This window comes from Salminus brasiliensis, chromosome 4 (assembly GCF_030463535.1).
Source record: "Salminus brasiliensis chromosome 4, fSalBra1.hap2, whole genome shotgun sequence".
Classification (NCBI taxonomy): Eukaryota; Metazoa; Chordata; class Actinopteri; order Characiformes; family Bryconidae; genus Salminus; species Salminus brasiliensis.
In genome coordinates, this window is record NC_132881.1 from 13,489,953 (window position 1) to 13,512,417 (window position 22,465).

Genomic DNA, 22,465 nt, shown 5'->3' on the forward strand with positions numbered 1-22,465 from the left:
TTCTTCCATGCCCGGCACTCCCAGGAGATTAGCAAGAAGTCTTTTAATATCTCCTACAGCAGGTTGTGTTCCCACCATAATCTCTTCCAACTTTGCGATCCAAGGATGTGCTCCGTCTTGTAGAGTTGGCAATTTTTTCAAAACATCAGACATGTCTGTATTCTGCCAAGGCTTGTATTCCAATGTCTGTCCTCGGATGATCACTGGACACATCTTGTCACATGATGTTCCTTTTCTTAGGCGCAATGCATATCCCTTGTCCACTTTCTGAGAGCCTTCCATCCTTGATTCCTTCTTCTGCATGTGTAGCTCCTTCAGTTGTTTTTCCAGTCTTTTCTGCTTCTCTAAACTCATAGCAGTGTCCACATGAGAAAGGCATTGGTCTATACGCCTCTCTACATTTCTCATATCCCTGTCGATGTCTTCTTCCATTCTTGAACTGGCTGTGGTCGGGAAGAATCCTCTTGAAGTGCAAAGACTTGTGGGTCCCTTGTCTTGGTCGTCGTCTTCATTTTCACTTTCATCAGAACTTTCATCAGTGGAGTCCTCATACCGTCTAGTCTTGCCTCCTCTCCTTTCTGCCCTCACCAGGATCCGTCTGACTGCTGGATCATATCCTCCTCTGGCTTCTTCCCAAGCACTCTGATCCACATCATCTCCAACTTTTGTCCTCCTGGTCTTCACTGCACCTTCGATTTGCAAACATGTTGTTTTCTTCTTACTTTTGGAAATTGGATACATCTTTATAATAGTTTCTGCTTTGCCTGCTTCCACTATTCGGTCGTCCTCATCTCTGATACGATAGTCTCCCTCTTGAGTGATCACTGGAAGCTGGGGATAGATCTCCTTAGACGTCACCTCCTTCTCATATGGTGGGGGATTTTTTACTGGGTTGACATGTGAAAATGGTGCACTTATTTCTGCCATCTGCTTTTCTGTGCCCCTTACCTGTCTCTCTATGTCTTCTGCACTCCTCTCTCTCTTATCCTTTGCTGCTCTAACCAATTTCTGTCCCTCTTGTTCAAACAACTGAAGAATGCCAAGCTCCATCTGTCTCTTCTCCTTACGTTGTTCCCCCTTCTTACCTTTCTTTTGGTTTGCCTTGTATGTAGCCACAAGCACCTGCATTACCTTAATTACATCTGGATTAAGAGTCCCCTCCACTGGCCATGGTTGGTCAATGTCAGGCCAACGCTTATGCCATTTCTCTGATGTTTTAGTTATGCCTTTAATTAATGGATTATTTTTCTTAACCACATCAACAGGAGTAATACCTTTTGAAGTGTTGGTACCCATAGTTGGCATACTAATAGCCTCTCTATGTTATTTAAGTATGGAAAAAAAAAAGATGACTTAAATAATTGAAGTTACTACCCTTTCACTATCTACTTACAATTATACTATGTATTTGTAAATTACTTGGATGGTTATTGAAATTAAGTGGATGGGTTATTAAAAATATACTGAGGTTTGCCAACTCCAGAACAACCCAGACCTTAAAGATGTATGACCACTATGCAATAGTAAATTCTCCTAAAGTAAGACTGATGCCACCAAATACTTTTGAATCTAATCTCCCCAAAAAACACAAGATATTACAATAGTAAATGCTCCAATGTATCTCTATGCAGACTACATGTCTTAACAAAAATGTGTAACCCCCAAATACTTTCTCCTGCGTATTCAAATTCACTAACCAATCAGTCTGTTGCCAAGCTTCATACAGAGTCCTTTAAACTGTAAGTATTATGCAATTAATAGTACTATAACTGTGACTGCACATGTTTTTAAGTGCAGGTGTGTACAGGGAAGTAATTTGTGGAAAAACACACTAGCCTGATCTGCCGTCAGCACAGCTTCTTCCACTCAGTCCACGTAACTCTTCTGTCCCGTCGCTCACCAGCAGCCCCTCCTTACTTCCTTTTTCTGCCTCCTCTCACATCCCATAAAAGAGAAAAGGAGAATCACGCCAGAGTTAATATTGTCATAAACTCTCAAGGTCCATAACAATTCACTGTAAACATACATTTTCCATCCTATTTCCATCCACTTTCCATACATCTTCCTTCTGTTCCTACATACTATAATACCATCTTGAACCATTCTTCATATCCCCAAGGGACTCTTGGCCTACTGCCAACATAGTTTCTCAACTATCATCATAACATAGACTATTCCGCTTAAAACCAATTTAACACTCTTCACCTTTTTAAGCCCAAGTGTATATTTATGTTGACATGCCTGACTCTCCCTTAGCCAGGGGTCATAGGTCAACCAGAAACATATGTGTGCAAAGCCTATCTTCACACTAGTATGTATGGTGGATAGTCCCCTTTCTCCCGCTGTGCAGAAAGGGAGAGAAATACCAGCAAAACAGAAAAACTAATTTAACCCATCGAGGCTCACTAGTTCCTCTCATAAAGTAACCCTGTGTAAGGTAACTACCAACATGAGTGATACTAGTAAAACAACATTATCATCATAATGGTCTGTCATGCACCCTGAACAATTTATATAACAGTTCATACTGGGTCTAATAATCACTTAGGTTTAATGCATTCTCAAAGCACAACCAGCACTCCAAGCCACACACTCACTGCACTCACTGCCACAGAACACCAATAAAATCACCACCTCCATTATAATAATCCCAAAGACAGTTGGCTAGAAGCACTATAATAGTCTATTCTTCAACACAAGCCATACCAAGAACATCACTGTACCCATTTCAATACAGGAAAAACAACAACCTTAGACATCTTTTCCCCCATACAAAACAAACCAACCATTCTGCTATTACTATTCTCTAGTCATACTTCTTATGAACACATATTTAACAAGACTAATATTATTATTATAATATATTATCTCATATGACACCACAACCAAACTCTTAACCATGAACCATCATTTCTCATCATAGGAAAAATCTCACTCTACCAGGCCCCTGTGCTCCTGCATATCTTGTCATTAACACTGCATTACACATCTGGCGCTCAGCCACGCCTTAGCCATTGCAAAACACAGAATCACAAACCTACTACTAAATTCCTTTAGTAACCACTCGCCTTTATATAGTTATATGCAAACACAAAGTGTATATTTAATACACTCCTCTACTTATCTTACATTATGGCTATCATATTATATCAACATTCTACAATCAGTATTAATTTCATTTATTCCTTCTCAACATTAACATACCAGAGACTATTCTCCTACATTGCTGAACAATACTACTCATCTCAACCATATATAAACTTTCCTTCAAATTAGACATACTACTAATATCACATCTTCTACATGCACATATATACATGTATATATATATATGTAACTTTGAATTGATTTAAATTTGTCTCTCAGATGGTAGGTTGAAATTACACTTTAAAAACCCACATTCCAGGATCCACACGACAATCACAGGACTTATTAACAGTATTCTTGTACTGTACATGACCTGGTGCCAATATGGGCTGCTTTGGTGGTTTATGAAATTTTACCCTTACCTATCTCCCTCTCTGTTATCCAGACAGGGCTCATTAATTTTCCTATACCTCATTCCAACCCACACATCTGAGAAACCTATTTATTTAACATTACTGTTCTACAATCATTATCACTTAACTATGTTTATGGGATCCCTTTATCTATTATTTGCCATTAAACAACAACACAGACTAGACATACAACACATAACATTTACTCCTTTTTCCTCTCTCTATGGGCCCCCATATTTTCCTTTAAATTTACAACCTCCCACAAAGGTACACATGGTCTGAAACAATATCAGAATTAATTTAAATTGCATGTCCCCTTTAAATCTTTTCATAACCTCAATTAATCTGGCTTTTATTGCTTCTGGTGCACAGACTCAAATACAGCTCCTCCTCCCCGTAAGGAGTGACTCTCAGGCCCCATACTTTTGTCAGAAGAGACCTCCTGCAAGGCATAGGATCTCAGAAAGCCAACGAGATCGGGTATTTGACCATATGCATGTTTTTTTTTTGTTTTTTTTTGTTTTTTTTCAATAAAAGCCAACATTATGGAGAGTTTGAGAATTACTCTCCTCTTACCAAACATATCCCTTTTAACCCAGACAAAACATGACAAAGAAAGGGAGGAGGGTACCAGCCCCTCAGCCTCCACACACGGACTGACACACACACGTAAATCCCTGGGCACGCGCGCACACACACACCCCAAGTCGACTGTTTTAAGCTAACCCTTAAGTCTTCTCTTCTGTGCACTATACCCTTTTCTCTTTACTTCTGACACTTAGATAAGTACTCACCCCTCTTTTCTTTTTTCTCTTGTACTACCCTTTTTACTCTAAAAACCCCTTCTTTTCTCTTGTAACACCCCTTCTTTTCTTCTCTTAAACTTCCCATATTTCTCTTTTTCTTCTATAACACCCCATATTTCTCTTTGATTTTCCGTAACATCCCATAGTACTTGTCTTCTTCTATAACACCCCATGTTTCTTCTCTTAAAAACCCCCCATATTTCTCTTATATCACCCTGGTAAGCTAACTTTCATACTGTAACCTGAACCTGCTCACGTCTTACAATCCTAAGAGAGACAAGGGCCCTAGCTCTCAAAGCCTGCGTGGCGCAAATTAACATGGCCTTATCAATGTTACTCACTGCTTTTTCAACAACACCCCTTTTGTGTTCCTCATTTTCCTTATACCTTGTCAGTACTCTTGTTCCTACATATTTTTCTCATTCCTTACACCCCCGTATTGTGGTGGCACAACCCACAAACGACCCAAATTTAGAACAGAGTCTCCTCCCAAATAATGTCACAACCTCATGTGTTACAATTGCACTCAGTGCAGCCTCACAGCACACACCCCAGCATAACGCTGAAACCCAAGCTCGAATAGTGAGAAAAGTGCTCACCGTGTATTGTTGGCTCACGAGCAAAAGTTTTCCACGTGGTACCGTCTGGTGCCGCCGGAAGTCACAGCTGGGTCCCTGTTCGGGCGCCAAAATTTGTCGTCTCGGTTCGTCTTCCTCTGGAGATGGACTTGTTATTCAAAAAGGAGAGTCTGTAACCACCGTCTTTAGTTGTAACAATAATATATTTTATTTCAATCGAAAGAACAGTGTGGAGAGAGTCTGCCAATTCTGGGTGCCCTTCGGTCTCTCTCTTCCCGACTTAGGAATACCTTGAGTTTTTATACCCTATTTCACGTCACATTCTGCTGGAATGTTGCCATATATGGAATGTTTACATTTCATCCATAGGGAACAGCCATTAGCTCCCCCATTACCTAAGTGGTCCATGGCCACATCTGGACAGCGTTTAAATCACTGACACGTCTGCCCAAAGGGATGTCCAAATCTAAACAGCATCTTATGTCTGTTCAATTTGTGTATATTTGGTCAAGAAACGGGGCCCCCTTTCTTTTCTACATCTGCAAAGCCAATGAATATACTACAAAAGCTTGTCTCAATTGCTTAAACCAATCATATACATGTACAGAGAACTAGACCTTGTCACACAGAATGTACACACAAAACTTAGCATCTTTTGTTTACCCTTCAGGTTCATTTTAAACATCTTTTAATGGATAAGCAAACATCATTTTGATTCAGAAAAGGCTAAAATCCAACATTTCAAACTGCTTCATCTCACTTTTCACAAATACATGCAGAATCTTCTGCAGCACAAATATGTTCCAATACCCCAACATCAAACAGAATATTTCTGAAAGTTTGAAATTGCTATTAATTAGGTAAAAAGACTAGAGAAAATCTTGCAAATAACAGTACAAAAAGGTAGTAGACAGAGCTATAAAGAAAAGGAAACACTCTCGACTCTGGTGGGACTCGAACCCAAAACCTCTGAATTGCTCCAGCTATGCATCTAGAAGTCCAATGCCCTAACCATTGCCCCACAGAACCCAGTTGAAGAAACTGGATCCTTGGCCAACCTTCCTATAACATAACAGTAGTGCTGCTAATATTTGAGGCAAATAATGAATTTAATATGCATATGTAAATCCCAGTGGTCTGATGATTATCTGCAAGTCTAAGCACACACCAAAGCTCTGCATACTGTTAGTCATAGTCTGACGCCAATAAAAAATTTGTTGATTTACTCATTGTAGCAGTTACTGATTAAAGATTACCCAAGGAAAAGGCACCGCTGGGATTCGAACCCAAGACCTCCTGTTTACTAGACAGGCGCTATAACCAACTAAGCCACGGCGCCCTACCTGACTAATTTTCTATATCAATACAATTTAGCTTCAGGCAAACTCAAAAACATTCTCTTACACATAAACTTCACACAGACAGCAATTACAACTTCCCTGATTAGGAACCTCTGCATTTTCCAGAAACAAATAACATCAACTCTGAAAGCTTGTCTCAATTGCTTAAACCTATCATATACATGTACAGAGTACTAGACCTTGTCATACAGAATGTACACACAAAACTTAGGATCTTTTGTTTACCCTTCAGGTTCCGTTTAAACATCTTTTAATGCATCAGCAAACGTCATTCTGATTCAGAAAAGGCTAAAATCCAACATTTCAAACTGCTTCATCTCACTTTTCACAAATACATGCAGAATCTTCTGCAGCACAAATATGTTCCAATACCCCAACTTCAAACAGAATATTTCTGAAAGTTTGAAATTGCTATTAATTAGGTAAAAAGACTAGAGAAAATCTTGCAAATAAAAGTACAAAAAGGTAGTAGACAGAGCTATAAAGAAGAGGAAACACTCTCGACTCTGGTGGGACTCGAACCCTTTGAATTGCTCCAGCTATTTATCTAGAAGTCCAATGCGCTATCCATTGCGCCACAGAGCCCAGGTGAAGAAACGGGTTCCTTGGCCAACCTTCCTATAAAATAACAGTAGTGCTGCTAATATTTGAGGCAAATAATAAATTTACTATGCATATGTAAATCCCAGTGGTCTGATGATTATCTGCAAGTCTAAGCACACACCAAAGCTCTGCATACTGTTAGTCATAGTCTGACGCCAATAAAAAAAGGGTTGATTTACTCATTGTAGCAGTTACTGATTAAAGATTACCCAAGGAAAAGGCACCGCTGGGATTCGAACCCAGGATCTCCTGTTTACTAGACAGGCGCTATAACCAACTAAGCCACGGCGCCCTACATGACTGGTTTTCTATATCAATACAATGTAGCTTCAGGCAAACTCAAAAACATTCTCTTGCATACAAACTTTACACAGACAGCAAAAACAACTTCCCTGATTAGGAACCTCTGCATTTTCCAGAAACAAATAACATCAACTCTGAAAGCTTGTCTCAATTGCTTAAACCTATCATATACATGTACAGAGTACTAGACCTTGTCACGCAGAATGTACACACGAAACTTAGCATCTTTTGTTTACCCTTCAGGTTCTGTTAAAACATCTTTTAATGGATCAGCAAACATCATTCTGATTCAGAAAAGGCTAAAATCCTACATTTCAAACTGCTTCATCTCACTTTTCACAAATACATGCAGAATCTTCTGCAGCACAAATATGTTCCAATACCCCAACATCAAACAGAATATTTCTGAAAGTTTGAAATTGCTATTAATTAGGTAAAAAGACTAGAGAAAATCTTGCAAAAAAAAGTACAAAAAGGTAGTAGACAGAGCTTTAAAGAAGAGGAAACACTCTCGACTCTGGTGGGACTCGAACCCACAACCTTTGAATTGCTCCAGCTATTTATCTAGAAGTCCAATGCGCTACCCATTGCGCCACAGAGCCCAGGTGAAGAAACGGGTTCCTTGGCCAACCTTCCTATAAAATAACAGTAGTGCTGCTAATATTTGAGGCAAATAATAAATTTACTATGCATATGTAAATCCCAGTGGTCTGATGATTATCTGCAAGTCTAAGCACACACCAAAGCTCTGCATACTGTTAGTCATAGTCTGACGCCAATAAAAAAAGGGTTGATTTACTCATTGTAGCAGTTACTGATTAAAGATTACCCAAGGAAAAGGCACTGCTGGGATTCGAACCCAGGATCTCCTGTTTACTAGACAGGCGCTATTACCAACTAAGCCACGGCGCCCTACATGACTGGTTTTCTATATCAATACAATGTAGCTTCAGGCAAACTCAAAAACATTCTCTTGCATACAAACTTCACACAGACAGCAAAAACAACTTCCCTGATTAGGAACCTCTGCATTTTCCAGAAACAAATAACATCAACTCTGAAAGCTTGTCTCAATTGCTTAAACCTATCATATACATGTACAGAGTACTAGACCTTGTCACGCAGAATGTACACACAAAACTTAGCATCTTTTGTTTACCCTTCAGGTTCTGTTTAAACATCTTTTAATGGATCAGCAAACATCATTCTGATTCAGAAAAGGCTAAAATCCTACATTTCAAACTGCTTCATCTCACTTTTCACAAATACATGCAGAATCTTCTGCAGCACAAATATGTTCCAATACCCCAACATCAAACAGAATATTTCTGAAAGTTTGAAATTGCTATTAATTAGGTAAAAAGACTAGAGAAAATCTTGCAAATAAAAGTACAAAGAGGTAGTAGACAGAGCTATAAAGAAGAGGAAACACTCTCGACTCTGGTGGGACTCGAACCCACAACCTTTGAATTGCTCCAGCTATTTATCTAGAAGTCCAATGCGCTATCCATTGCGCCACAGAGCCCAGGTGAAGAAACTGGTTCCTTGGCCAACCTTCCTATAAAATAACAGTAGTGCTGCTAATATTTGAGGCAAATAATAAATTTACTATGCATATGTAAATCCCAGAGGTCTGATGATTATCTGCAAGTCTAAGCACACACCAAAGCTCTGCATACTGTTAGTCATAGTCTGACGCCAATAAAAAAAGGGTTGATTTACTCATTGTAGCAGTTACTGATTAAAGATTACCCAAGGAAAAGGTACCGCTGGGATTCAAACCCAGGATCTCCTGTTTACTAGACAGGCCCTATAACCAACTAAGCCACGGCACCCTACCTGACCGGTCTTCTATATCAACACAATATAGCTTCAGGGAAACTCAAAAACATTCTCTTGCATACAAACTTTACACAGACAGCAAAAACAACTTCCCTGATTAGGAACCTCTGCATTTTCCAGAAACAAATAACATCAACTCTGAAAGCTTGTCTCAATTGCTTAAACCTATCATATACATGTACAGAGTACTAGACCTTGTCACGCAGAATGTACACACAAAACTTAGCATCTTTTGTTTACCCTTCAGGTTCCGTTTAAACATCTTTTAATGGATCAGCAAACATCATTCTGATTCAGAAAAGGCTAAAATCCTACATTTCAAACTGCTTCATCTCACTTTTCACAAATACATGCAGAATCTTCTGCAGCACAAATATGTTCCAATACCCCAACATCAAACAGAATATTTCTGAAAGTTTGAAATTGCTATTAATTAGGTAAAAAGACTAGAGAAAATCTTGCAAATAAAAGTACAAAAAGGTAGTAGACAGAGCTTTAAAGAAGAGGAAACACTCTAGACTCTGGTGGGACTCGAACCCACAACCTTTGAATTGCTCCAGCTATTTATCTAGAAGTCCAATGCGCTATCCATTGCGCCACAGAGCCCAGGCGAAGAAGTTGGTTCCTTGGCCAACCTTCCTATAAAATAACAGTAGTGCTGCTAATATTTGAGGCAAATAATAAATTTACTATGCATATGTAAATCCCAGTGGTCTGATGATTATCTGCAAGTCAAAGCACACACCAAAGCTCTGCATACTGTTAGTCATAGTCTGACACCAATAAAAAATTGTTTGATTGGGTTGATTTACTCATTGTAGCAGTTACTGATTAAAGATTACCAAAGGAAAAGGCACCGCTGGGATTCCAAGCCAGGATCTCCTGTTTACTAGACAGGCGCTTGTTGTGTTGACTTGTCGTTCAGAGTCAGACATTAACCACACACGATTATGGAACAGAGAGCTTACTATTTTGTTTATTCTTCTCCTCCTTTCCTCTCTTCTTTCTCTTACCTCAAACAGTCCACTAGTGCCCCCCAGTGTCCTAAATCCGTAACAACGAATTTGTTTAATATATGCATTAAACACATTGCATATGGACAAAACAAAGTTACAGCAGCTTCAAGAAAAATGACATTCACTGGCCTGATGGTGGCGTTACAACAAAGCATTAAGCGTTTTTATTCAATAGCATCTGGTCTGTAGCTTCTGTGTCCTACACACAAAATTCATTTTTTTTTTTTTTTGGGGGGGGGGGGGGGGGGGGGGTGTTTTCTTGATCCTTTCTACTTCAAGAATTTTTTTGCCAATCTGGTAGCAAAATACCTGCAATATTTATAATTAATAATAATTATAAGGAATAACTTGTACCTTTTGAACACTTTGACTTTGAACAAGCCCATTTTAACAAAATCTGTTCAGCACATTATTTTGAGGGGGTATGTCAAGTTTGGTGGACATTTGTCACAAGAAAGCGAGGCCAATAGTACATAACTCTTAGAAACCATTCATCCAGTCAACCTACAATTTTACATGCTGCATCTTTAGCCTGTTCTATAATAGTCTGACCAGAGGACTTGATATGTCAATTATTGTGGTTGGTATTAGCCAATCACATTCAAGCATACATTTGACATGCTAAACATTCACCAATCAGGGTGCAACTTAAGGGGATTTATCAATGTAGGCATATTCTATTAACCAGTGAAGTTGCCAGAAATGCCTTACAATAATGCTGTCATATGCTGTTTCCTATATGTTACATTTACAGATACACCATACATAATCGATACCAATACATAAACTTATTGATCGATACACAGTACCGATCCGATACTATTGTTAAATAAATAAACCGTATACCTCACCATGTGGGAGAGATTTAAAGCATCAGGATTGATGTAAACATTATCTCACTAACTTTGTAAAATAGTTATAAATGTATTAAATTGCTATTTATTTGTCACTAAAATAAGAAACAATTGTGCAGGACCTTGGCACAGCATTCACCTTACAATGTGTTCATTTATTTATAAGTATTTATAGGACACAGTCACACATGCCAGATTTAGTTCTTTTCAAAGGATACAAAAGTCTTCATATGAGATATGACTATTAACAGAATGTTTTTTTTTTAGTTGAAAATGCAATAATTTTGATGATTGGTTATGTGTATTGATTTGTAATTATCATTATCATTGGGCCTGTTGTGCTGGTTCTTTAGGTATCATTGGGCCTGTTGTGGTTGGAACTTTAAGCCACTTGCCTATTGTCTATTTTCTAAATTTGCATTAAAAAAATCCTAAAACTTAGGCCTACTTGAAGCCATAGCTGACACTCGTGTGACTCCAGTGTTGTGACCTTTTTTTTAATGGTAATTCCTACTCCATCCACTATGTGGCAGTATATTGGAAGTAGGCCAGGTTACAAGCCAAAAGGGAGGGAACTATGAAGCAGCAAGGTGGTTTAGATGTGGCTCACTTCAGGCCTCACTGTAATGAAGATCCTTACTGGTGGAACTACAGGTTCTAACACTCACTGTAAGTTTGCTATCATTTAATTCTTTCTATATTCAGTCAAGGTTTGTGTATGTGTTATTCATGAGGTTTTGTGCTGTTCTGTTTTTGCAGAAAGCTTCACTTTTGTCTTGTTTTCTGTTTGTTTGTTTGTTTCTCTATTTGCAGTCCTTACAACTAACTTGCTCTTCTTATGGACATTGGGATAAACTTTACACACAGAAGACAAATGTATCACTCCTGAATTGACTCTCAGCAACTCAAACCAGGGATTTCCATGGTTTAGACTTTCCTTTCACAAGGAAACACCCAGGATTATAAATTGTTTTCAGAAAGAAGGATGTCTGGAATACAAACCACTTTGTGAGAGCTTGGCACAGCATTCACCTTACAATGTATTCATTTATTTATAAGTATTTATAGGAGACAGTCACACATGCCAGATTTAGTTCTTTTCAAAGGATACAAAAGTCTTCATATGAGATGTCTATTAACAGAATGTTTTTTTAGTTGAAAATGCAATCATTTTGATGATTGGTTATGTGTATTGATTTGTAATTATCATTATCATTGGGCCTGTTGTGCTGGTTCTTTAGGTCTCATTGGGCCTGTTGTGGTTGGATCTTTAAGCCACTTGCCTATTGTCTATTTTCTATATTGGCATAAAAAAAACCTAAAACTTAGGCCTACTTGAAGCCATAGCTGACCCTCGTTTGACTCCAGTGTTGTGACCTTTTTTCATGGTAATTCCTACTCCATCCACTATGTGGCAGTATATTGGAAGTAGGCCAGGTTACAAGCCAAAAGGGAGGGAACTATGAAGCAGCAAGGTGGTTTAGATGTGGCTTCATGAGGTTTTGTTCTGTTGTGCTTTTGCAGAAAGCTTCACTTTTGTCTTGTTTTCTGTTTGTTTGTTTCTCTATTTGCAGTCCTTACAACTAACTTGCTCTTCTTATGGACATTGGGATAAACTTTACACACAGAAGACAAATGTATCACTCCTGAATTGACTCTCAGCAACTCAGACCAGGGATTTCCATGGTTCAGACTTTCCTTTCACAAGGAAACATCCAGGATTATAAACTGTTATCAGAAAGAAGGATGTCTGAAATACAAACCACTTTGTGAGAGCTTTCCAACTCCTATGTTTTGGATTGGTTCTATGGACTTCAAGTAAGTACCGTTAATAAGAGGGTGAGTACAGACAAAATTTTACCCACCTTCAAGCACTAGTGAGCAGTCCACAAGAAATCTGCAGGCTCTCTTAAGTACTTGTTTTGTATATTGTGATCTGGCTATTCTAAGGGTAGTAGTATATTTCAGATGTCTCTCTACACTACAGCTGATTTTGGATTTATATGCTTTATGGATGTTTAACTGGAACTATATTACATTAAAAATGGTTAAAATAGGCAGTGTCACAGTAGTGATTTATTCATTATGAAAATGCGCTACAAGCATGTTTAGAACCTGTAAAGTGCAAAAAAAATCTGTTTGTTGAAGAAGTTAAGGTTTGTCATTGATTTTAATTTCTTCTCTGTTCTTCAGTAGGTTTGTTTGTCTTTAAGTAACACCAGCAGCTCTTTATCTCTGAGAGTTTTTGATTTCCGCACATTTTGTCTTTTACCATCAACAGCACCTGTTGCAGGAATTCTGGCTATTCTGATTAAATATCCTTGTCCAAATGGAAAGACTGGAAATGTTGAGGAAATATAATAAGTGTAGTTTCTCTGTTCTCCATCGTTTTTTTTTAGTCATGTTTGAGGTTTTAAGGGATTTGTTTGTGAGTGAGAGGAGGGGCAAAGTGAACATCTAATGATCCAATATCAAACTAAGTTGACTGAGCTTTCCAAACTCAAGGTTCTCAAACTCAAATGTGCTTGGATTTTAAGTGACTGTGTTTTTTAGCTCATTAGTAAGACAGCCCGATTAATTTCTGTGAAGTTTACTAGTGTTTGAAAATGCAGCTTCTCCTAGTCTGAGAAATATGTGGAAATAGTACCACCAGTTAAAGTGATGAAATTGGGTATGATGTCCGGTCCTCTATCACAGAGAAAGGCTTCACCTCTGCTGCCTGGAATCTGTTGTGCTCTCCGGAAACATTGAGAAGGTGCTGCACCAAGACCTTACCCAGTCACACCAGTCAGGTAAGTGATGGTTTACTTTATTCAAATCTTTATTCAGTCAAATGATTTTTAGTTGCTGGACCAGGGATAATGGAAAAATCAGCTGATCTAACATTAAGTCTAAATAGTAGGGCTAATAAAGAATACGTAGCCTTGATCAGAGGCAAGAAAGAGATCTTTGTAATCTTCACTAGGGCTGTGTCTGTGCTATGATGGGGTCTGAATCCAGATAGGAATTTCTTATTCATGGATGGACTAGGAGATTTGGTTTCTTAATTAAAGGTTTCATGACTGCTAATTTAAGGGTTTTGGGTACATGCCCTAAGCTAAGGGATGAATTTACTATTGTTAAAAGAGGTCTGATTATAATTGGGAGTATTTCTTTTAGTATTTTAGAGGGAATTGGGTCAAGTGTACAGGTTGTGCAATTTGCTGAGGAAATCTTTTTTTAGTTCTGGCTGTGGAAGTGGGTAGAAGGCTTCCAGCCTTTATTCTACAACCAAGTTATGTTCTAAAGCAGCTATACCAGGCAATTTTGATTTAAGGTCAAATGTTTGATTTAATAAGGAGTGTTGGATTTGTTGTTTAATGCTTTCTATTTTATTATTAAAATAGTCCATAAAAACATTACTGGTTAAAGAAGCTGGAATCTTGGGACACTTGGGTCGTCCGCCATTTTTGCTCTAGTTTCTACGCTGTTTGTTTTAAGGTACGAGTTTGATCACTGTACCACTGTGTGAGCGGAGCCGCTTTGTCTAAGGTTAATTGAAGGGTATTTTATAGACCGCTTGTTAATCTATCTAGCTATGTTTAATCTAACGGAGTGTAAGCTAAGGTCGGTAGGTCTGGGAGGTTTTCAGTAAACTGTACAGTGGTCATTGGGTTATTGCATGCTTTAAAAAGTGGCAAGGGGCCAAATTAACATTTTGCCTAAGATGTAGCTCATAGGAGATTAGATAATGGTCTGATGTTACTAAGCTTAATGCTAACACCCAGGGTCAGGACTAAATCTAGGGTATGATTACAGTAATGTGTGGGTCCAGTTACAGTTATCTAATATCGATGCAAGGGTCTTTGTTAATGAATTGTCTGCTTTTTCAAAATGAATATTAAAGTCTCCTACTATTATAACTTTGTTGTTGCACACTGCCAAGTCTGCAGCAAAATCACTCAATTCTTTTAAAAATTCAGAGTGTGGTGCTGAAGGCCTACAAATAATAGTGTGAATGCATTTTTATTTGTGGCTGGATTTGATATATTAACGTAGAGAATCTCAAACAAAGTGAATTTGATACAGTGTTTTTGAATATCAAGCGTTTTCTGGTAGATTATGCATGCTCCACCTCCTCTGCCTGATAATCTAGGGCTATGTACATATTTATAACCTGCGGGGGTGGCTTCATTTAGTGCTAAATATTGATCAGGTCTAATACAGGTTTTCAGACAACTGTAGTAAAGATGTATTCATTCTCCATCTACCTCTTCTAAGCCTGTCTGAATGTATATTCACACAAAGCTAAACAGGTGCATGGTCCGACAGGGAAATAGCGTTGATAGTGCTATCAGTGATATTATTGGTTAGACTCTGGGAGATTAAAATCAAGGTCAAGTCTTGGGTAGGAATTATGGCAGTGGTAGTAAAATGTGCATTTCTGGTTTCTAGGATTGAATCAGGTCATTGTCCACCATCAGCATGTGAATGGCAGCTCTATCCTTCGGCGTTGAGGTACCTGATTATTTACTTTTATCTAATATCCCATTTAAGACCTAATTGAAGTCTCCTGCCAAAAGCATTTGTCCTTGGGCATTTCCCAATTTATTAACTCCATGAAAGAAAGATGGGTCCTCCATGTTAGGAGCATAGACATTACACAGTGTTATTTACCCCCCCCCCCTCAATTTATATTGGCTTCTATATAAATAACTCTACCATTACTATCCTTATACTCTCTCAGCAAAGTTCAACCTCCTATGGACCAAAATAAGAACTCCATAAGAACTATTAATATTCCAGGAACATTAACATTAGCACTATTTGCCATTCATATGATAAGATAACAAAACTGAAATAAAAGATTGGCATAGCAATCGTTCCATGGCATCTGACCTTCCTACTTTCAAAATATAGGCTACTGCTTTTGTACCAGTGAACATTATTAGGATACCTGTAATTCTAAATAGAACCAGCATAGCCAAACAGGCCAACAAAAATCTCTTCTCCACAGCAGAGGAGAGAACATGAACAGAAAAATGTCTCCAGTAGCCAGCTGAGGATTCTCTTCTTGTTAAATTCATGTCCACAAAACTAACAACAAAGAGAAAAAAGGAAGAAAAAAAAAGAAGAGAACTTAACTTGGGTCAGTGGAATGTCTGAGACGTCTACTAGGTTATAGCCTAAACAGCTACACAAAGCTATCCAGACCAATCATACCTCTCAGTCTCCTTGTGCTAGTGGATGTTTTATAGTTTATTCTCCATCAGTAACTTGCTTCTTGATGAACTTGACAGCTTCTGTTGTGACGTCAAACTTTTCTCCTCTTCCACGCAAACTGGAGCGCTGCAGGAAAGACTAAAGGAAACCTCACTTTCTTGTCACGCAGCAGCTGTTTCGCCAATCAGAACGTTTTCCTCCTGTCAACCAGCTTCTTCGACATGTATGGAAACAAGGAAATGTTGCTTCCACTCCGCACTACACCTCCATTCTCCCTCACAGCTTTTAAGACATTATCTCACTAACTAACTTCTGTGTTTACTTTCGAGGAATATGGTGGCCATGGAGAGGCACTGGGAGCATCAGCGTGACCAGGGCCAGCCCAAGACTTTATGGGGCCCTAAGCAGATTTTCATTTGGGGCCCCCATACCACTACCTTAGCACCAGATGCTTCATCATTCCGTATGCTGCACTGTGTGTATTGTACCCATTAGCATTATTTGTAATTAGCTTACATCGTACACAAAAATGTTCTAATTAATTTTTACTTTTAAATACAGAGTGATGTATACATGTTCAGTATCATTAACAGACAAGACACTGCATTTACAGTAAACAAGTTAATGAGATTTTTCTTAATTTTTCCTTCAACAGATGTAGAAAAGTGTGAGAAAGGCACCTATTATTGACCGGTCCCCTAACTCTGACCACCTCTGCATATTGCGCAATTTCCTTTTTCTCCCTAGGACAGAAAAAAGAAAAACATTGTCTATGGCTCTGCATGCTCCAGCAGAGAGGGCAACTACTCCAGATGGTGTTCTCATTGTTGGAGATTTTATTGTAAGACCCTATTAAATATTGGGCCCAAAGAGTAATACTGCGGTACCTGTGGCCTGGAAGACCTCTAGTACACTAAATTCCAGACACCGTTTGGAAGAAAACAGATGGCAGGATCGAGGAAGCAAGCCATTCAGCTGACTCTTCGCGCTCCACTGCTGACTGCAGGTTTGACATTCTGTCCTCTACCACCGAGAAAGGCTACACCTGTGCTGCCTGAGATCTGTCAGGTAAGTGATGATTTACTATATTAAAAACATTTGTTCTTCCCTTTCTCTGCTTGTATTAAAAAAGTAATATTAGTATCACTTGCTCACATTTAAACAAACCCTGCAGTATCGAGCATATATTGAGAACAGAAAATTGGTTTTAACAGTCTTAGGGGAAAAAAAGGAAACCTACGTATCAATTCTTACCAGTACCAGTAACTTCCACAAATAAATTTAAATTTAGACTGTTAAATATACAACCTAAGTCAGGTATGCCAGGCAGATTCTCAACCCCAGATCCCTACTACCTTAACCAGTAATATTTTTTTATACATTTTTTATAATACAGCCTGTACACTCGACCCAATTCCCTTTAAAATACTGACAGAATTACTCCCAATTATAATCAGACCTTTTTTAACAATAATAAATTCATCCCTTACCTAAGGCCATGTACCCAAATCCCTTTAATTTGCAGTTATAAAACCTTTAATTAAGAAAGTAAATCTTGGTCCTGGTGTACTGTCAATTACAGACCCATCTCAAGCCTGACATTTCTGTCCAAGATATTAGAAAATGCTGTGCCTCAACAACTCTGCTTATACCAGAGTAAAAATGAAATGTATGAGAAATTCCAATCTGGATTCAGACAGCCCAAGTGAAGATTACAAACGATCTCTTTCTTGCCTCTGATCAAGGCTACGTAGCCCTACTCGCCCTCAGTTTAGCCTTTGACACTATAGATAACACTATTCTCTTTGAAAGATTAGAGAACGTGGTTGGAATCACAGAAACAGCCCTATCATATCTAAACTAACCCTATCAGTCCGTATTTCTAAATTACACAGAAGTCCGATATGGAGTTCCACAATGCTCTATTTAAGGGTATCTATTATTTTCATTATAGATGTTACCACAGGGCAGTTATAAGCAGACAGGATGTTAACTTACAGATGCAGATGACAATGCTCTATATATCAGCCAAACCTGATAGTAACTCTAGATTAAAGAAAATTTAGGACTGTGTGTATGTTTTTGGACTGTTCTCATATGCAGGATGTCTGCATTTCATCCATAAGTAATCATCATTAGCCCCCACCATCTCCTTTCCAAGACTACCCCATGGGCCTCACTATATTCAGTTTCTATACATGTATTGACTTTCTTTTTTGTGTTACAGGTTCTCAGGAACCCCATCAACCCAACAAATGTATTTTCATCGGCAACTGTGTGGCTCACTGTCTGAACTGTGTGTTCTGCAACTCTGTAACATGTAAGTGATCATTCAGTTTCTATACATGTATTGATTTTCTTTTTTGTGTTACAGGTTCTCAAGAAATCCGTCAACCTCTTCTTCTCCCTGAAGGTGTATCCGTCGAACAAATATATTTTCATCTGCGACTGTGTGGTTCGCTGTCCATCCTTCTGCAACTCTGTAACAGGTAAGTGATCATTCAGTTTGTATACATGTATTGCCTTTTTGTTGTCTTACAGGCTTTCAGGACCAATGTCCCCCCCCCCTTCCTGATGGTGCATACAGCCAACAAGGGTCTGTCCATTGCAAGTGTTTGTGTGGCTTGCTATCTATCTGTCTGCAAGTGTGTAACAGGTAGGTGATCATTCAGTTTCTATACATGTATTGACCTTCTTTTTTTTTTTTTGTCTTAGAGGTCTTTCGGACCGCATGAACCAAGGGTTTGTGCATCTGCAACTGTGTGTGACTCGCTGCTATCTCTCTGCAAGTGTGTAACAGGTTGGTAATCATTCAGTTTCTAAACATGTATTGACTTGTTGTTGTCTTACAGGCTTTCAGGACCAAGGGCTCCCCCCTTCCTGATGGTGAAACAGCCAACAAGGTTCTGTCCATTGCAACTGTGTGTGAATCGCTACTATCTGTCTGCAAGTGTGTAACAGGTAAGTGATCATTCAGTTTGTATTCATGTCTTGCCTTTTCATTGTCTCACAGACTTTCAGGACCAATGGCTCCCCCCTTCCTGATAGCGAGCCACACACACAGTAGCAATGGAAAGACCCTTGTTGGCTGTATGCACTATCAATCTGTCTGCAAGTGTGTAACAGGTAGGTGATCATTCAGTTTCTATACATGTATTGACTTTCTTTTTTTGTCTTACAGGTTTTTTGGACCTCATGAACCAAGGGTCTGTGCATCTGCAACTGTGTGAGACTCGCTACTATCTGTCTGCAAATGTGTAACAGGTAAGTAATCATTCAGTTTCTATACATGTTTTGACCTTCTTTTTTTGTCTTACAGGTTTTTTGGACTGCATGAACCAAGGGTCTGTGCATCTGCAACTGTGTGTGACTCGCTACTATCTGTCTGCAAGTGTGTAACAGGTAGGTGATCATTCAGTTTCTATACATGTATTGCCTTTTCGTTGTCTTACAGGCTTTCAGGACCAATGGCTCCCCCCTTCCTGATGGTGCATACAGCCAACAAGGGTCTGTCCATTGCAAATTTGTGTGTGACTCGCTACTATCTGTCTGCAAGTATGTAACAGGTAGGTGATCATTCAGTTTCTATACATGTATTGACTTTCTTTTTTTGTCTTACAGGTTTGTCGGAACGCATGAACCAAGGGTCTGTGCATCTGCAACTGTGTGTGACTCGCTACTATCTGTCTGCACGTGTGTAAAAGGTAGGTGATCATTCAGTTTCTATACATGTATTGCCTTTTCGTTGTCTTACAGGCTTTCAGGACCAATGGCTCCCCCCTTCCTGATAGTGTATACAGCCAACAAGGGTCTTTCTATTTCCACTGTGTGTGTGTGACTCGCTACTATCTGTCTGCAAGTATGTAACAGGTAGGTGATCATTCAGTTTCTATACATGTATTGACTTTCTTTTTTTGTCTTACAGGTTTTTCGGACCGCATGAACCAAGGGTCTGTGCAACTGCGTGTGGCTCGCTACTATCTGTTAGCAAGTGTGTAACAGGTAGGTGATCATTCAGTTTCTATACATGTATTGACTTTTTCTTTTTTTGTCTTACAGGTTTTTCGGAACGCATGAACCAAGGGTCTGTGCATCTGCAACTGTGTGTGGCTCGCTACTATCTGTCTGCAAGTGTGTAACAGGTAGTTGATCATTCAGTTTCTATACATGAATTGACTTTCTTTTTTTGTGTTACAGGTTCTCAAGAAGTCCATCAACCTCTTCTTCTCCCTGAAGGTGTATCCTTCTAACAAATATATTTTCATCTGCAACTGTGTGTGGTTCGCTGTCCATCATTCTACAACTCTGTAACAGGTAAGTGATCATTCAGTTTGTATTCATGTATTGCCTTTTTGTTGTCTTACAGGCTTTCAGGACCAATGGCTCCCCCCTTCCTGATAGCGAGCCACACACACAGTGGCAATGGAAAGACCCTTGTTGGCTGTATGCACTATCAATCTGTCTGCAAGTGTGTAACAGGTAGGTGATCATTCAGTTTCTATACATGTATTGACTTTCTTTTTTTTGTCTTACAGGTTTTTTTGATCGCATGAACCAAAGGGCCTGTGCATCTGCAACTGTGTGTGACTCGCTACTATCTGTTTGCAAGTGTGTAACGGGTAGGTAATCATTCAGTTTCTATACATGTATTGACTTTCTTTATTTGTCTTACAGGTTTTTCTGACTGCATGAACCAAGGGTCTGTGCATCTGCAACTGTGTGTGTGGCTCGCTATCAATCTGTCTGCAAGTGTGTAACAGGTAGGTGATCATTCAGTTTCTACACATGTATTGCCTTTTCGTTGTCTTACAGGCTATCAGGACCAATGGCTCCCCCCTTCCTGATAGTGTATACAGCCAACAAGGGTCTTTCTATTTCCACTGTGTGTGGGTCGCTATCAATCTGTCTGCAAGTGTGTAACAGGTAGGTGATCATTCAGTTTCTATAAATGTATTGACTTTCTTTTTTTGTCTTACAGGTTTTTCGGACCGCATGAACCAAGGGTCTGTGCAACTGTGTGTGGCTCGCTACTCTCTGTTTGCAAGTGTGTAACAGGTAGGTGATCATTCAGTTTCTATACATGTATTGACTTTCTTTTTTTGTCTTAAAGGTCTTTCGGACCACATGAACCAAGGGTCTGTGAATCTGCAACTGTGTGTGGCTTGCTACTATCTGTCTGCAAGTGTGTAACAGGTAGGTGATCATTCAGTTTCTATACATGTATTGACTTTCTTTTTTTTGTCTTACAGGTTTTTTTGATCGCATGAACCAAAGGGCCTGTGCATCTGCAACTGTGTGTGACTCGCTACTATCTGTCTGCAAGTGTGTAACAGGTTGGTGATCATTCAGTGTCTATACATGTATTGCCTTTTTGTTGTCTTACAGGCTTTCAGGACCAATGGCTCCCCCCTTTCTGATAGTGTATACAGCCAACAAGGGTCTTTCTATTTCCACTGTGTGTGTGGCTCACTATCAATCTGTCTGCAAGTGTGTAACAGGTAGGTGATCATTCAGTTTCTATACATGTATTGCCTTTTCGTTGTCTTACAGGATTTCAGGACCAATGGCTCCCCCCTTCCTGATAGTGTATACAGCCAACAAGGGTCTTTCTATTTCCACTGTGTGTGTGGCTCACTATCAATCTGTCTGCAAGTGTGTAACAGGTAGGTGATCATTCAGTTTCTATACATGTATTGACTTTCTTTTTTTGTCTTACAGGTTTTTCGGACAGCATGATCCCCTCCCTTCCTTTCCTGATGGTGGATCTGTCCTTCAAGGGTCTGTGTATCTGCAACTGTGTGTGACTCGCTACTATCTCTCTGCAAGTGTGTTACAGGTAGGTGTTCATTCAGTTTCTATACATGTATTGCCTTTTCGTTGTCTTACAGGCTTTCAGGACCAATGGCTCCCCCCTTCCTGATAGTGTATACAGCCAACAAGGGTCTTTCTATTTCCACTGTGGCTGTGGCTCGCCATCAATCTGTCTGCAAGTGTGTAACAGGTAGGTGATCATTCAGTTTCTATACATGTATTGACTTTTTCTTTTTTTGTCTTACAGGTTTTTCGGACCACATGAACCAAGGGTCTGTGCATCTGCAACGGTGTGTGGCTCGCTACTATCTGTTTGCAAGTGTATAACAGGTAGGTGATCATTCAGTTTCTATACATTTATTGCCTTTTCGTTGTCTTACAGGTTTTTCAGGACCAATGGCTCCCCCCTTCCTGATAGTGTATTCAGCCAACAAGGGTCTTTCTATTTCCACTGTTTGTGTGGCTCGTCATAAATCTGTCTGCAAGTGTGTAGCAGGTAGGTGATCATTTAGTTTCTATACATGTATTGACTTTCTTTTTTTGCCTTACAGGTTTTTCGGACAGCATGATCCCCTCCCTCCCTTCCTGA

The 22,465-nt window shown here is 39.2% G+C and overlaps 5 non-coding genes across 5 annotated transcripts; all 5 read right to left on the reverse strand.

Moving 5' to 3' along the window:
- Nucleotides 1–6,149: 6,149 nt before the first annotated feature.
- On the reverse strand, nt 6,150–6,223 carry trnat-agu (transfer RNA threonine (anticodon AGU)). Its single transcript has one exon. It is a non-coding gene; the product is annotated as a tRNA-Thr (tRNA).
- An 843-nt stretch (nt 6,224–7,066) lies between these two features.
- trnat-agu (transfer RNA threonine (anticodon AGU)) lies at nt 7,067–7,140 on the reverse strand. Its single transcript has one exon. It is a non-coding gene; the product is annotated as a tRNA-Thr (tRNA).
- A 523-nt stretch (nt 7,141–7,663) lies between these two features.
- trnar-ucu (transfer RNA arginine (anticodon UCU)) lies at nt 7,664–7,753 on the reverse strand. Its single transcript is given in 2 exon segments — nt 7,664–7,699; nt 7,717–7,753. It is a non-coding gene; the product is annotated as a tRNA-Arg (tRNA).
- An 833-nt stretch (nt 7,754–8,586) lies between these two features.
- trnar-ucu (transfer RNA arginine (anticodon UCU)) lies at nt 8,587–8,676 on the reverse strand. Its single transcript is given in 2 exon segments — nt 8,587–8,622; nt 8,640–8,676. It is a non-coding gene; the product is annotated as a tRNA-Arg (tRNA).
- Nucleotides 8,677–9,509: 833 nt separating this feature from the next.
- On the reverse strand, nt 9,510–9,599 carry trnar-ucu (transfer RNA arginine (anticodon UCU)). The gene is given in 2 exon segments: nt 9,510–9,545; nt 9,563–9,599. It is a non-coding gene; the product is annotated as a tRNA-Arg (tRNA).
- Nucleotides 9,600–22,465: the final 12,866 nt, after the last annotated feature.